General features: G+C 35.0%; 1 long non-coding RNA gene across 1 annotated transcript; it reads left to right on the top strand.

Annotated features, from left to right (window-relative positions):
• Window positions 1-3,455: 3,455 nt before the first annotated feature.
• On the top strand, window positions 3,456-11,240 carry LOC144227881 (uncharacterized). The gene is made up of 3 exons (XR_013334061.1): window positions 3,456-3,715; window positions 10,145-10,279; window positions 10,653-11,240. It is a non-coding gene; the product is annotated as an uncharacterized LOC144227881 (long non-coding RNA).
• The last annotated feature ends 5,559 nt before the right edge of the window (window positions 11,241-16,799 follow it).

Below are 16,799 nucleotides of genomic sequence, written 5' to 3'. Positions count from 1 at the left end.
ATCCTAAAAAATAAACACGTGGCTTGAAAATTTTATGGAAAGAAACAACAACAAAAAAGGATTGTTCCAAGTATTAAAAATGAAAAAAATTGGGGCACCTTGGTGGCCCAATTGGTTAAGTGTCCGACTTCAGATCAGGTCATGATCTGACAGCTTGTGAGTTTGAGCCCTGCATTGGGTTCTGTGCTGACAGCTCAGAGCCTGGAGCCTGCTTCAGATTCTGTGTCTCCTTCTCTCTCTGCCCCTCCCTTGCTTGTGATCTGTTTCTCACTGTCTCTCAAAAAACAAAATTAAGAAAAAATGCTAAAAACAATTTAAAATAAATAAATTGATAAAGATTTTAAAATGGCAACATATTCACTTTCCTATACCCAATCCAACCTTTTTCTTCCCCCCCTCCATTTTTTTTGCATGGTGGCAACAATAATGATGCTAAGAAATAAGCCAAAACATGCAAAATAATCAAGAACATTATGGTGAAAAGGAATTTTTATCTAAAATCATAATTATTGAACTACATTCCAAGTTTATAGTGTTCCTAAAGATACAAGCTAATACCAGAATATACATACACAATTTAAAAAATGAAAAAATACACACTTCTTAGAAACTTTTTGCTAAAAGAGAGTGTGTTCAAAAGTTTGTAGAGCACTGAAATAGATGGCCCCCAGCCACATTTTACATAGCAGATTGGAAGGAAATAGACTCTTTCATAGCCTGCAAGTGATCAACACTCAATTCTTATAGAACATACTTTGAATGAATGCAAAGACATAAAGAAAGAAGGAAGGAAGGAAGGAAGGAAGGAAGGAAGGAAGGAAGGAAGGAAGGAAGGAAGGAAAGAAGGATAAATAATATTAATTAAGAATGATCTTTCAGATAATCACATTCTAGAGCAACCGGTTGGGTGGAGAGCAATACAGAGCACCAAGTGAATTCAGAATGAACAGGAGACACTCTCCCCACAGCCAAACTTCAGGAAGAAGAATTAGAGATGCTTACTGGAACATACTACATACCTGAGTTTTGTCATAAATAGTTATATTAGGAACTAAAAGTTGTAATAGATTAAGTTCAATCACCTCCAACAAATCCTGTGTACTTTCCTCTAGTATTAATTTAAAAAATCCTCTAGATGGACTGTGAAATGCTGACATTAGACCTGATGATCAGAGTCAAGATTCTGGAGTCCACATGGATTGGACAAACACATATGTTAAAACGTCTGTGCTATCCAAAGCAAACTAAACATTTAATGCAATCTTATCAAAATGCCAACAGTTTTTTTCACAGAACTAGAATAAACAATCCTAAAATTCATATGGAACTACAAAAGACCTTGAATAGCTGAAGCAATATTGAAAAAGAAAAGCAAAGGTGGAGGCATCAAAATTCCAGACTTCAAGTTATGTTACAAAGCTGTGGTTATCAAAATAGTAGGTACTGGTACATAAATAGACACATAGATCAATGGAACAGAATAAAAACCTAGAAATGACCCACAACCATATGTGTTGATTAATCTTTGACAAAGGGAAAAGAATATCCAATGGGAAAAAGACAGTCTCTTCAACAAATCATGTTGGGACTTGAAACATGTAAAAGAATGAAACTGGACCACTTTTTTACACCATACCCAAAAATAAATTCTCAATGCATAAAAGACTGAAATGTGAGACCTGAAACCCTAAAAATCATAGAGGAGAACACAAATAGTAAACTCTGACATCAGCTATAGCAACCTCCTTCTAGATATCTTTCCAAGGCAAGGGAAACAAAAGCAAATACAAACTATCAGGACTTCATCAGAACAAAAAACTTCTGCACAATGAAAGAAACAATCAATAAAACTAAAAGGCATCCTACAGATATGGAAGAAGATATTTTCAAATGGCATAATAAGATACGCAATTGGATAAAGAGTTAGTATCCAAAATACATTAAAAATCTTAAACACCCCAAAAATGAATAATCCAATTACAAATAGGCAAAAGGCATGAACAGACATTGTTCCAAAGACATACAGATGGATGAGAGACAACTGAAAGGATCCTTAACATCACTCATTATCAGGGAAATAAAAATCAAAACCATAATGAAGTATCAACTTATACCTGTCAGAATGGCTAAAATTAACAGCACAAGAAACAGCATGTATTGATGAGTATGTGGAAAGAAGGGACTCCTTGTGCACTGTTGGTGGGAATGCCACTGTGAAAAACCACATGGGGCTTCCACAAAACCTTAAAAATAGAACTACCCTGTTATCCAGCAATTGCCCCACTAAGTATTTGCCCAAGGAATACAAGAACATAAATTCAAAGGGATACATTCACCCCAATTTTTACAGCATCATCATAACTACAATAGCCAAATTATGGAAGCAGTCCAAGTGTAATACGTTACATCTTCTTTATCCATTCATCAGTTTGTGGACACTTGTGCTGTTTCCATAATTTAGTTACTGTAGATAATGCTTCTATAAACATATATGATATATATGATATACATAAAATGTATATTTCCCTCTCTCTCACATATACATATATACATACACATATGAGAGAGAGGCAAACCAAGAAACACACTCTTAACTACAGAGAACAAAATGAGGGTTACCAGAGGGGAGGTGGGTGGTGAGATGGGTTAAATACATGATGGGGATTACAGAGACCACCTCCTGTGATAAGCACTGGGTGTTTCATGGAAGCATTGAGTCATTCTGTATTGTAGACATGGAACTAATATATTACACTGTAGGTTAACTAACTGGAATTTAATAAAAACTAAAAGATTCTAGAGCTAAAATTAAGATACAACACAGTGAGCAGAAGGCTTTCTAGAATTTACAAGTCAAACTTATCTAAGCCACTTTGACAATATGTGAACATAATTACATAAACATAGACACACAGAAAAGGGTCAACGAGATTTAAGTGAATGAAGGTATTATTAATGTATTAATCATCTTGTTTGTAACTTCAGTGTTTCTATATTTTATACATATAAGTTATAAGGTGATTTATATATATATATATAAAGTGAATTTAATCATGATCAAATATTTTTTTTCACAAACATATCATGTTATCCCATTTATTATAGAGGTTTGCCAAATTTATTTTCCAGTGTCTCTAAAAGTCTCAATAGTCTTTTGTTATATTTTCAAGAGTATTGTTAGCATATAAACCACATACAGGCCCAAGTTTGCAATATTTTATCCAGTAATTATTTTCTAAGAAATCATGTGCGATGACATTGCAAAAATGACACAAAATTTTCCTATCCCTCTGTTCATGTCCCTAAGAGTGTGACAGTTTTTCCTATCTAGAAGTGAGGTCTATTTCTCCACCCCTTAAATTGTGACCTGTCCATGTGACTTGCTTTGGTCAGTGAAATATTAGCAATTGTGATGCAACCAGAGGCATACAAAATACTTGCCCAATGGTGTCACCATCTTTCAGTGCTTCTGCTCTTGAAACTATCATGTGAATAATGTCAAACTAGCCTACAGGTGCGGGTAAAAGACTAGATGGAAGAGAATCAAGATGCCCTGACTCGTAGCCTTGCCTGGACAGTCAGGCCACCCTATATCATTCAACCACCAGCGATTTACCAGCTGAACATGAATACATGAGACAGCGCAGCCCATCACCCAGGATGGGTCAGGTCAGAAGCACACAGTCAATCAACAGAATACTAAAGTAAATGAAAGGTATTTTTTATAGTCACTCAGTTTGGGGTAGTTTGTTTTGCAAATTTTAAATGTTACACAATGAATCATCTCATAGATCAAAAACAAAATACCTTGATAAGCTAATTTTGTTCTGACAAAGAAGGCTTTTAACATAATGTGTAAACACAATAAAAATGATGATATAAGCCATTCAAGAGGGAAAACAAATCCTCACAAGCTTGATATTACTCATTCTTAACTGCTACATCAAATTCCAGACCAAGTAATACTGTTAATGAAGACTACTTTGGTTCCTTTTTCTGAAGGTAACTTATATCTATTTTGTTATCCATAGTGTATTTTACTGTATTTCCCTTAAGACTATTGACTACTACCTTACCGTATTTCTTAAAATATGTGTGTATTCTTGTCTCCTCTAGAGACAAGTTATTTTAGACTAGACAAGAATAAGATTTTTTTTTGCCTTTTACTCTCATTCTTGTGAATAAAACAGTGCTATTGAGCCTTATTACCTCTAGAAATTTTATTATTATTATTACTATATAGTCTAATTTCAGTACCATGACTCAAGACTTATTTTTTGAAATAAATTTATTTATATAGAATACCTCCCATAAGGGGCATTTCCTAGACTTTACTTGAATAAATATTGAAGCCTTAATATAAACTAAAGATAAACACTGGGGAGTATCTTGTGAAGGTCTTGTTTACCCAAATTTTATGATAGGTGTGCTCAATGCTACAGGGGTGTTGTTTCATTCAGCCCCTCTCATGTGTGCAAATCAGCCTATGTATATGCACATATCTATAATCATCTAAATTTCCATCTGTATCTATATTAAATTACACATGAGTTCACACTCATGTCTTTAACCCATTACCACATGGATCGTTCTAGTCTCCAGCTTATCTGTAAACCCCACTGAGAAAGTAAGAATGCTGGCTCCCATTGCCTATCATCAATTTGCTTAAGTTTTCAGTTCCAGTATACTTACATAATGGTATCAAAATCGTTAACCCATATGCCCTTGGGATACTTTATCAACGAGAGCAAAGTGCGTATGTTCAGTTTCTTTTCCTTTTAACTTACAGACTCAATTCATTTCTAAGATTACTGAGGTCAGCACCTTTCTCCCACCTTCTTCAGTGAGGTTTTTCATACATTTGTAATACAGTTAAATTCTCTTGTCAAAGTCTATATTCTTTCCTGGGATTCCCTGAGCTCCTAAATGATTCTTTTAAATTTGCATACATTAAGTTTCACTCTTTGTGCTATAAATTTCCATGAGTCTAACAAATGTATAATGTCATATTTCACCATTACAATATCATGAAGAACAGTTTCACTAGCCTAAAAATTCTCTTGTGCTTCACCTACTCATCTTTCCCGCCATCCCCTAAAGCCCTGGCATCCACTGATATTCTTTGCTATCTCTACAGTTTTGACTTCCAGAAAGTCCTATCAATAGAGTCATATACTACGTAGACCTTTTAGACAGGCTTCTTTTATTTTTATTTATTTATTTTTTTACATATCTAAGTCAAATTCATTTCATGAATGTAATGATTATTTTTTAATTATAATTTTTATTTTAATTCAATATAGTTAATTTACAGTATTATGTTAGTTTCAGGTGCATAATATAGTGATTTGACAATTCTATATGTGATTTGACAAGTCTGTATAATACTCAGTACTCATCAAGATCGACGTACTCTTTTTAAAAATTTTATTTATTTTTGAGAAAGGCAGAGACAGAGCATGAACGGGCGAGGAGCAGGGAGAAAGGAAGACACAGAATCCACTTTAGGCTCCAGGCTGGGAGCTGTCAGCATAGAGCTAGTCAGGGCTGGAAATCACTAGCCCCAAGATCATGACCTGAGCCAAAGTCAGAAGCTTAACTGACTGAACCACGCAGATGCCCCAAGATAAGTGTACTCAACCCCCTTCGTCTATTTCACTCATCCTGCTTCCACTTACCTCCCTTCTGCTAACCATCTCTTTGTTGTCTATAGTTAAGAATCTGTTTTTTGGTTTGTCTTCACTTCTTCTCTTTTATTCATTTGTTTTGTTTCCAAAATTCCACATATGAATGAGGCTTCTTTTATTTAGCAATTTATACTAAAGCTATCTGCTGTCTTTTTGTGCTTTATACTTTTTTAAATTAATAAGCTTTATTTTTTAGAGCAGATTTAGAAACCTAAAGCAAAAAAGTTGAACAGAATGCAGAGTTCCTATATACTTCCTTTGCACACATTAGTGTAGTACATCTATACAACTGGAACCAACATCGACACATTATTATTAACCAAAGTCCATAGCTTACATTAGGGCTTACCTTTTGTGTTGTACTGTAATAGGAGTTTTAACAAATGTACCATGTCACATATCCACCATTACAGTATTGCACAAAATAGTTTCACTGGCCTAAAAACCCCTTAAGCCTCCGCAATCTCCCTCTACCAATATGCTAAACCCTAGGTAATCACTGATCTTTTTACGTCTTTTTACATTTACCTTTTACTTTTTATATAATTGGAATCATATAGCATGTAGACTATTTAGACTATCTTCTTTCACTTAACAGTATGCATTCAAGGTTGTTCAATGTGTTTCATGGCTGGATAGCTCATTTCATTTCATTTTTTAATAATATTGTGTTATGTGGACATATAAGTTGTTTAATTATTTATCTATTGAAGGAAATCTTCAGATTTTTGTGAGTCATGAATAAAGTTTCTAAAGATACTCATGTTTAGGGTTTTATGGTAACATAAATTTTCAACTCGTTTGGGTAAATATCAAAGAGCACAAACTAAGAATATGATTTGGGTCTTGTTTTTTTGCTCTTTTGCTTGTTTGTTTGTTTAAGAAAAATATTTGTGTTGTCTTCCAGAGTGGCTCTTTGTGTCTTTCAAAAAGTAGTTTTTAATTTTAGTAAATTTAAAATAGCAATTTTTTTAAATGGAAAGTTTTTGGTGTTGTATCTGCAAACTCATTCTCAAACCCAAATCTGAGGAACTTCCTTTCCATGTGTAGTTTGCTGAGTGTTTTTATCATTGTGGGTGTTGGGTTGTGTAGAATAATTTTTTGGCATCAATTAAGATGATTTTTAAGCCATTGTGGATTATATTAATTGATATTCAAATGTTGAAACAAGACTTATATGCCTTAAATAAATCCCACTTGGGGTAGAGTGTAGAATTCTCTTCACACATTGTTGGACTTGACTTGTTAATATTTTGTTGAGGATTTTTGCATCGATGTTTCTTGAGAAATTTTGTTTTGCAGTTTTCCTTTCTTATAATGTCTTTTTTCACCTGGTATTAGGTTTATGCTGACCTAATTGAACAAGTTGGATAGTGGTTCTGTGCTTTTATTTTTTGGATAAAATTATAGAGAATTGGAATCGCTTCTTCTTTATATGTTTGATAAAACTCATCAGGAAAACTATCTGTATCTGATGTTTTTTCCTTTGGAAGTTATTAATTATTGACTCAGATTCTTTTATAGATATAGGCCTCTTCAAATTATGGATTTCTCCTTAGGTGAGTTTTGGGAGGTTTGGGTTTTTGTGTGTGCTTGTGTGTCTATCATGGAATTGATCCATTTCCACTAAGTTATCAAATTTGTGGCCATACAGTTTTCATAACTTTCTCTTATTATACTTTTAATATCAAAGGGATACATGGTAATAATCCTTTTTTCATTTATGATTTTAGTAACTTTTATCTTCTCTCTCTTTTTTTTTCTTGGTTAGCCTGGCTAGATTAATAAAATCTCACTTATCTTTTCAAAGGAACTACTTTGATTTCATTGATTTTTTTCTATTGATTTTCTGGTTTTCAATTTAATTCATTTCTGATCTAATTATTATTTCTCTTCTTCTTGCTTTAGGCTTACATTGTTATTTCTTTTTGTGGCTTCTTAAAGTGCAAAGTCAGATTATTGATTTGAAATCTTTCTTCTTTTCTAATATATGCATACAATGCTATACATTTCCCTGTAAATACTACTTTTGTTGCATCTCACAAATTGAGACGACTTGTAATTCATCTTAATTTAGCTCAAAGTATTTTTAACTTCTCTTGAGATTTCTTTTTTGGCCCATGTCTTATTTAAGGAGATTGTTCAGTACACATCAGAGTTAAAATTGAAGTTGGGTTTTTTTTGCATTTTTATTCTGTGATTGACTTTATCAGAAAATGAAATTTAAAAATTATGACTATCTTGGGGAGACTGGGTGGCTCAGTTGGTTAAGTGTCTGACTTTGGCTCAGGTCATAATCTCACAGTTCGTGGGTTCAGGCCCCACGTCGGGTCTGTGCTAGTTCAGAGCCTGGAGCCTACTTCGGATTCTGTATCTCCCTCTCTCTCCAATCCTCCACTGTTCATGCTGTCTTTCTCTCTCTCTCAGAAATAAATAAAATATTAAAAAAAATTATGAGTAACTTGATGGTTTCAATGAGGTTCCCATTAACTAGAGGAAGTTTTTTGTTTATTTATTCATGTTTATTTTGAGAAAGAGGTAAAGATGAACAGTTCAATGTCTGACATTCTATCTTTATTCTAGAGATCCTTGATCGAACAGACATGCCCAAAGATTTCTGCTAGTTATTACTGCGATTGACCACACTTTATCTCCTAAGTTAAAATCTTCTAATTGTTCTTAAGAATCCTTTTAAGTGGAAATGTCATTATCCATCTATCTTGCTTAAACAGAACAAGCACCACAGTACTTTTAAGATACTGGTGTTTCATTCTTTGTGGTATTTCTCAAAGTCTTTTTAATGAAAATATTTTCTGTGGCTTCCTGCAGGAAATAGTTAAGTGTTGGCAGAGAAAGTTGCACATAATACATCCATTCTAACATTTCTACCTCTCCACATAATATGAAGGCATTTCTGGCATTTTTGTTTTATTTAGCAAAGTCACACATTGGTCCAACTTTCAGTCAAGAAATTGTTAACAATCAATTAGTTTCTGACCTTTTTTTAAAAATATTTTTATTTATTTCTAGGAGAGAGAGAGACAGTGTGAGCAGGGGAGGGTCAGAGAGAGAGGGAGATACAGACTCTGAAATAGGCTCCAGGCTCCAAGCTGGCAGTCAGCACACAGCCTGACGCGGGGCTCGAACCCACGAACCGCGAGATCATGACCTAAGCGAAAGTCGGACGCTTAACCGACTAAGCCACCCAGGCGCCCCTAGTTTCTGACTTTTGTGTTACCACATTGAATTAAGAATGTCTGAGAGCTGTATCCATACCAGCAAATTGATCATAACTAAAACTGTACTTCTCTCCTTTGTATTCCCAGAATCCACTGCCACATGTATTTCACAGATCTGCAGCTAACCAATTTGGAAAATCTTGCAATTATGTATACTGCTGTGAAAACCGTCTCTTAGTTTGCTTTGTAAAGTGCTCTCTCCCTCACACCAAGCACATACTGGGATTTGACTCTATTTGTAAGACTAGTAAGATAATATTTTGAGGGCAGACATAAGGATTAGATTCCTCTTGCTATGTAACTGTCTCAAGTAGGTTTTTTTTTTTGTTTTGTTTTAAAAGGGTCTTAAAAATTAACAATAAAAATAAAAGGGTCTTAAAACAAGGCAGATATATTTTCATTATGCAGAAGAGGAGGTTAGCAATGGAGAGTCAGTGAACTTTATGGATCCAGGGGAATTTGAGTCATTTGAATCATCTGAATATTTCCATATGTCTTTATTCCATTCCATAGAACCCGTAGAATTATGTTTTTTCTCAGCAACAACCTAGCTTTCTCTTAAGGAATGTGGTTAAGGTTTAAATTTTAAAAATAATTGAAATCCAAAAATTCACAAAAGCAAATGTTGTGTTTACTTTTTGGCCACATTAATGCTTTGGCAGCAAATATTGAGGTTCTTTATAATGCTTATACAACCTTCATGGTTCTCAGACTTTGCCTTGATCTGAGAATTTGGGATTTTGCACATATCTCTCCTTTTCTGCAAGCCCTCCTGCATAATTAAAAGCATGAAATCAATCTCTCACTCTTATACAATTTATCTGAATAGTCTTTTGGTTCCCCTAAAGCTTTGCTTTCAACAAGTATTTTATTCAGAGCAGTTACAGGGAATTTACTTATTTTGTCACTGCATGCCATGTGATAAAGTCTGATGCTAGCTAAATTCTTACTGTCTTCAGGATTGACCTGACCAGAAAACAAAGTACAGTTCTCCATAAATGGAAGTTACGTTGCCAGCAACCATGTACAGTCCTACTTATGTATGCTCTGGGCACTTGGCTGCAACAAGAAAGTTCACTTTGCCTCATTTATGCACGTGCGTGAGCGAACACACACACACACACACACTCACACACATACACACAGGGTTTGTTTAAAAATTAGGAAAAGCCTGATAGAAAGTTCACAGGGATAATCTTGATTCTCCTCTGGAAACAGCTGCCGAGTCCCACCATAGAATGAGCCTCTTGAGGAAACTTCTGGTGCTGTGCTTTCCATCATCAAGCAGAAAATGAAAGGTGTTCATCTTTACAAAGCCACTTCTCAGCACCAATTCTACTTCTGCCTCAGCAGGTAATCAATCACACAACTCCTGACGTTCTTCTCATCCTTTGTTACCATCCACAGCAGCAACACTGGAGTTGCAGCACAAAGTCCCTGCCACCAGTCACTTACTATGAACAAAATTGTATGTATGACTGGAAAAGTATAAGTCACATATCCACTTTTTAATGTGCAAGGGAGTCTGAGAATTCAAATTCTGGTTTCTACATCTGAGAGACAGGATTGATGGAAATTTCCCCCAATTGTGCAAACACTATTCAAGAGATGATCATGTATATGACAAATGTCGGTTATAGTAACCAGCTACTACTATTAGACTCACTCTTCCTGTTGTGATTTTTATGATTTTTTTGAGTCACCATTGCTTTTGCTTCATTTCTAGGGCAGCCTCTCATCAGCTGGAAGTCTGTCTCCTTTCGTATTCTCTTGAGTAAATCCAATGCATGACGCTGGTATAAGCAAAGGATATAAGGAATACGAGCAAACAGCTATTAATAAGTGTGAAATAGAGTTTTCTCTGAATTTAGTCACTGAATTTAGACTCTAATTTAGACTCAGTCATAACACTGAGCATTGATACTCTGGTTTTGAAAATTATCCCACCTTCCTTCTCTGGCCTCAGGCCAGAATTAATGGTCTGAAGAGAGCAACAGCATTAGGAAAGAATCCAGCTCCAGGATGCTGGTGTTGGTCTCTACTTTTGCCAGCAGTGGGCCTACCACACCTGTTATTAAAAGAGGTGCTAAGGCAGCAGGGCAAGCCGCAACAGAGACAACATCAGCAGGAAAACCCCAATTGTCAGGAAGAGCATATAATTATCTCTGCTTTCTAGAGCACAATTTCTTAACCATGGATTGCTGAAAAATAAACATGCTGGGCTCCACTCTGTCCAAGGTACTGATTTGGTAGGTCTGAGTGTTTAGGCATCTATAATTTATAAACATACAAACAAATAAATGTTTCACATGAATCTGAGATATGCTCTTTGTTTAAAAATACTGCTGTAATGTGAGGAAAGATACTTTTTTGTGGAAAGAAGCATGAGAGGGCTGATATTCTATATTTGGTTAATATCTACAGTGAAAGACAAAATTGGGAGTACTTAGTGTACATGCCTTCGATTGTAATCTGAGAAGAAACGCGTGTAGAACAGGAGGAGTGGGGCATAAATGATGAGTCTTTTAGGGGCACCTGGGTGGCTCAGTCAGTTAAGCACCTGACTTAGGCTCAGGTCATGATCTCACAGTTGGTGAGTTCAAGCTCTGCATTGTGCTCTCTGCTATCAGTGAGGAGCCCCCTTTGGATCCTTTGTCTCCCTCTCTCTCTGCCCCTCCCCCACTTGTTCTCTCTCTCTCTCTCCCTCTCGTCTTGCAAAAATAAATAAACATTTTAAAGAAAATAATTACAGCTCTACTTCTTCAATATTCTGCCACCAAAATACTGAAATGAACATAAAAGTATACCAACTCTCACTACAGTAAATAGGTGATAACATTTTCAAATATTTTAAGGTATAGACTTTTGCTCTATGTTTCTTCAGCTAAATTCTATTTGCTAAATATTTCTTTGTAAGGTAGCCATTTATTTAAATGGTCAAACTTCAGGTAGGAAATAGAAGCTTTGAGCTATCATTTCAGAAGATGATTGATGGTATATTTTATTACCCATATGAGGTATATGTTTCCCATTATTTTGAACACAAATAATTCTACACGGTTAAATGTAGGAATAGGTCCATGGATGTGAAAATTCTAATAGAACACAAATTAGTATTTGGTATTTTATCATTTCTCCCTTTAGTTATCTTCTCTTAGGTTCTAAATCCTAAAGTCTAAATTACACGAGAACTAGACAGATCTATTCCTCACACATTTCCTTGTAACAGCCCTTTTGAAAGTTTAAAGAGAATCAGAAAGTTTTATTTTTCCAGGTGTACCATCCTATATCCAGATATTAATTTTAGCCTAAAGTTCCTCAACAAATTGATAAGATCTTTATGGGAGGAAAAACTATAGGGTTTTGAAACCTGAACAACAAAGATTGTGGCAGGCACAGATCTTAACCTCTATGTATTGAGGGCAGAGTTAAGTTGATTAGTTATCTGGGTTTGATATGGGGGACTCTGTGTTTCTGTTGACCCCCTTTGTTCAGTGCCTCATGGATGGGGCTGCTGAGTTTTTAATCTCACATATTCTATCACAGTCTCCATTAGAGATGTAATCACTCAACTGTCAAATCTATTTTGAAAAGGATTTTGGAGAGAGAATACAGCGATTTATTCTTTACTTCTCTGAAATGATCTTTTCTGAAAATTGCACTACAAGCATACACAAGGGATAGTGTAATACAATCTCTGACAGCATTAGTTTGCTAACCTTATCCAATAAAGAGATTCTTCTTACAGAGGTTTATCATATTACCTCATCTCATGGTGGTATTGCCCTCTTTGGAAAAAAAACAAAACAAAACACCTGTTCAAAGAAATGCAAAGAAAATAATAGCTTTGAAGGATAAACACATATTCTAGTATTTTCAGGGTAACATGAGCAATGCTGCAGGCATCTGATGCTGGCACACCATCAGTCTACTATCATACACAATACACAAATGCATACATTGCACTGAATGTAAAGTGTACAATAATCAGTCCAATCAGAACAGGAATATTTACTTGTCATTAAGACTGAATGGCATAGATTTCCATCCAACTTTATAATCAGAGCATCAGGCACTCTACATTGGCAATGTCATGGAGTATGAGTGCAGTGTGAAGACATAGAGACCAGGAAAATTAGAAAATTCTAAGTTGTGATTTGCACAGACAATAAAATAAAATCCAATCTAAGAAACATCAGTCATGTTGTGGTGGTGCTTTTTAAATTATTTGCAAGCAGCCTCAAATGAGGCTGATATTTGAATGATTTCTAATATTTTAAGATCTTGAATCTTTTTTTTTTTTCTGAAAGCCTGCTATTCACCCCATGGGTGAAGAGGGGATCTTCTCCTCGACCCTAATAGATCGAGGTGGGTGAACATACAATATCCAACACCAGACAGATGACACAGACGACCATTTACTTGTCACATATATCCACAGCCAGGGAGAAGAGGCTCAAACTCAGGGTTTGAACTCAGAAGAGCAAAGTAAGAAACAGACGCTGTGGGGAAAAGCGTTTATAGTAAACAAGAGGGTGAGGTGACCCTCGGTTGCCACAGCCTTCTTTGAATAATTCTGTAGGTTGGCAGGGAACTTATATCTGCAACTCAGGGACAAGCAGAGTCTATTCCATGATAAGGAGAAATGTTTGGCTGAGGAATCTTATCCAAGCAAGCAGAATGGGGAGGAGCATCAGTAGTTTGGCCATTTGAAGTCCTCCCAATTTTCCCAGACGTCAAAGTGGCACTTAACATTGAATCTCAATTTCAGGCCCTACACCACATCTTTGAATATATTTAAAATGATTATATCATATTCTGTATTATTCTCTTCTCATTTTGATAATCACATCCCTGGTGAATACTACCTGGAATATAATTAACCCATGAAGATGTTTTGGTTTTTAAAATCTGTGCCTGGTTTATTCATCATGGAAACATTTATTTCTGAATTAAANTGGGGAGGAGGGGGGATGGGCATGGAGGAGGACACTTGTGGGGATGAGCACTGAGTGTTATGTGGAAACCAATTTGACAATAAACTATTTGTAAAAATAAATAAATAAAAAAAATAAAAATAGCGCCAAATGCTAAAAAAAACAAACAACAAAAAACTGCTTCAGTTGATACTTGTATGCAATTCCCACTATAAAAATGAGGATACTAACATTAAAGATGTATTTTGCTGTATCCACACAGCAGATCTATGAGTCTATCAGTAAACAGGTAAGTAAAGAGAAATCGCAAGTTTGGGTTTTAAAGGGACAGGAGCTCACACCTAACACTGTTCCACTAAAAAGTTGGCCTTAGGTAACGGCTACCCCTTTCCTCCATTGTGTCTAGTCAAAATATGCTTACCATTATTGATATATTATGGACATTTAGTCCTGCTTTTCAAAATCATGATATCCTGTTTCCTAGTTTAATAAATATGATTCTTCTGTAAGATAATCAGATTCAAAATAGTACACTTCTTGAACATCATACATAATTTTAGTTAATTTTGGCCTAGATTCTAGAGTGACTTTTCTAAAGTCCTTCAAAAATGCAAACATTTTTAGTGTAAACATTCAATATCACTGTGATAGTTTCCCTGCAATTTTTTGCATGCCATAGTTCAGAAACCACTTCAGACATGGACGATTGTTCATGGAGTTTCATTAAAAAAATATATCTTCACTATGCTTTTTGTGTGAAAATTTTTAACCCAATAAGCTTAAATATATACATAATTGAGTTATATCAGGAATATATCATTCTAAGAAAGTTTATTTTTAAAGAAAATAGTAATAGATCAAAAGTTTCTAAAGGTGTCTGAGTACTAAAATATATATAGGGCGCCATGGTGGCTCAGTCAGTTGAGTGTCCAACTCTTGGTTTCAGTTCAGGTCATGATCTCATGGTTTGTGAGTTTAAGTCCCACATCAGGCTCTGCATGGACAGTGCAGAGCCGGGTTGGGATCTCTCTCCCTCTCTCTCTCTCTTCCACTACCTGGCATATGCTTTCTCTCTCTCTCTCTCTCTCTCTCTCTCTCTCTCCCTTTCAAAAATCAATAAAATAAACGTTTAAAAACAAAATATATAAGAATAAATATGTAAATAAATTCTCCCAAATGAAATATTGTCCTTATTATTAACATCCTGTCCATTTCTTAGTGGTCTTCCAAATGAATTATAATGTTATTTTTAAAATATAGAATTCTGCTTATAAAAAATAAACATGCCCAGGTTGAAAAGCACACTGACATTAATGTACTTTGAAGGAGGTAGAATTCCTACTACAATGCTCACATGGCAGATCATGATCATACTCATATCACTAGTTCCTGTGTTACAGTAAAGAAAAAATCCTATGTAATGTTAAAGGTAGAGCATATGATCTGAATCATGGTTCAGTATAACTGGATGCAAGGCTTAAGAAATTTACTATAAAATTAAATTTGTGACATTATTTCAATTGTTATGCTGATAATTTTATGTAACAGAAAACAAAACTTAAATTTCCTTAAACAACAAATATTTATTATTGACTCATGTAGCTGAAATATCCTAAAGTATGGTGAGTTCCAGTCATGGTCAGTTAGGTGGTGGAATACCTTCAGATCTGTTGGCCAATACAGGCCAACATATTTCTTTGGCTTGTTCTTGGGGGCAGAAGCCATGGTGACTAGTGACTATATTTCCTACTCACTTCTAGAAGGGAGAACTTTCTGAGCCACTTAAATTTTGTCCTAAGCCTTGCTCTGATTGAACCAATTTAGCCTCTATGAATACATGCTGAGCAGAATTCCAAGTACTCATTGGTTTAAGTTGGGAGTCTTTTTTGACATAATCATTTGACCAGGGGAATTGTATTACCTTGACTGTGTCAGACTACCAAAAACCCTGGGCTACTGTCACAATGAGATTAGATAAAATGAGACTTGACAATAACCACGATACCTACAATAATGATAAAGAAGCAGGGTACCTGTGTGGCTCAGTCAATTAAGCATCTGACTCTTAATTTTGGCACAAGTCATGATCTCATGGTTTGTGAAACTGAGCCCCATGTTAGGCTCTTCAGTAACAGTGCAGAGCCTGCTTGGGATTCTCTCCCTCTCTCTCTGCTCTGCCCCTACTTGTGCTGTCTCTCTCTCTCTGTCTCTCAAAATAAGAAAACTTAAAAAAAAAATAACGGTAAAGAATCTTCATAAGTATTATTATAGGAGTTCTTCAGGAAATGTAAATAATGTTAATTATATTTTTATCAAATATTAATAATCAGAAATTTATATTTATATATGTCTCTAGCTATATAATTTTTTTGTGCATTTGCTTTATAAACCAATAAAACATCCTTCTCCCACATTGGGGAAAATAAATTTGTTATAACATGATGCGTTTTGCTGTTATTTTGAAAATATATTTTTAAATGGAAAACAAATCTTATAGGAATTACATTTTTTATTATTGATTTTTTTACTGGTAAAGTAATAGAGTAGTTCACCTTTATCCACAGGGTTATGTTTCAAGACCTCCAGACAATGCCTAAAACCACAGATAGTATGAAACACTATATATGTTTTTTCTACTATTTTTCCTATAGTTTTTATATTATGACAAAGCTTAATTTATAAATTAGGCATAATAAGAGATTAACAACAGTAACTAAAAGTGAACTAGAATAATTATAATAATATAATGTAATAAAAGTTATTTGAATGTAGCCTTTCACTCTCTCAAAATATCTTGTATTTGACTCCCCCTTCTTGGGATGATGTAAGATGATAGAATGCCTATGTGATGAGATGAAGTGAGGTGAATGACGTAGGCATTGTGAGCTAGATGTATACACTACTGACCTTCTCAAAATACATCAGAAAAAGGATCA

Source organism: Crocuta crocuta, unplaced genomic scaffold (assembly GCF_008692635.1).
Source record: "Crocuta crocuta isolate KB4526 unplaced genomic scaffold, BGI_CrCroc_1.0 scaffold556, whole genome shotgun sequence".
NCBI classification, from domain to species: domain Eukaryota; kingdom Metazoa; phylum Chordata; class Mammalia; order Carnivora; family Hyaenidae; genus Crocuta; species Crocuta crocuta.
The sequence above is the reverse complement of the archived record's forward strand: the minus strand, read 5'-3'. Positions and strand labels throughout refer to the sequence as shown.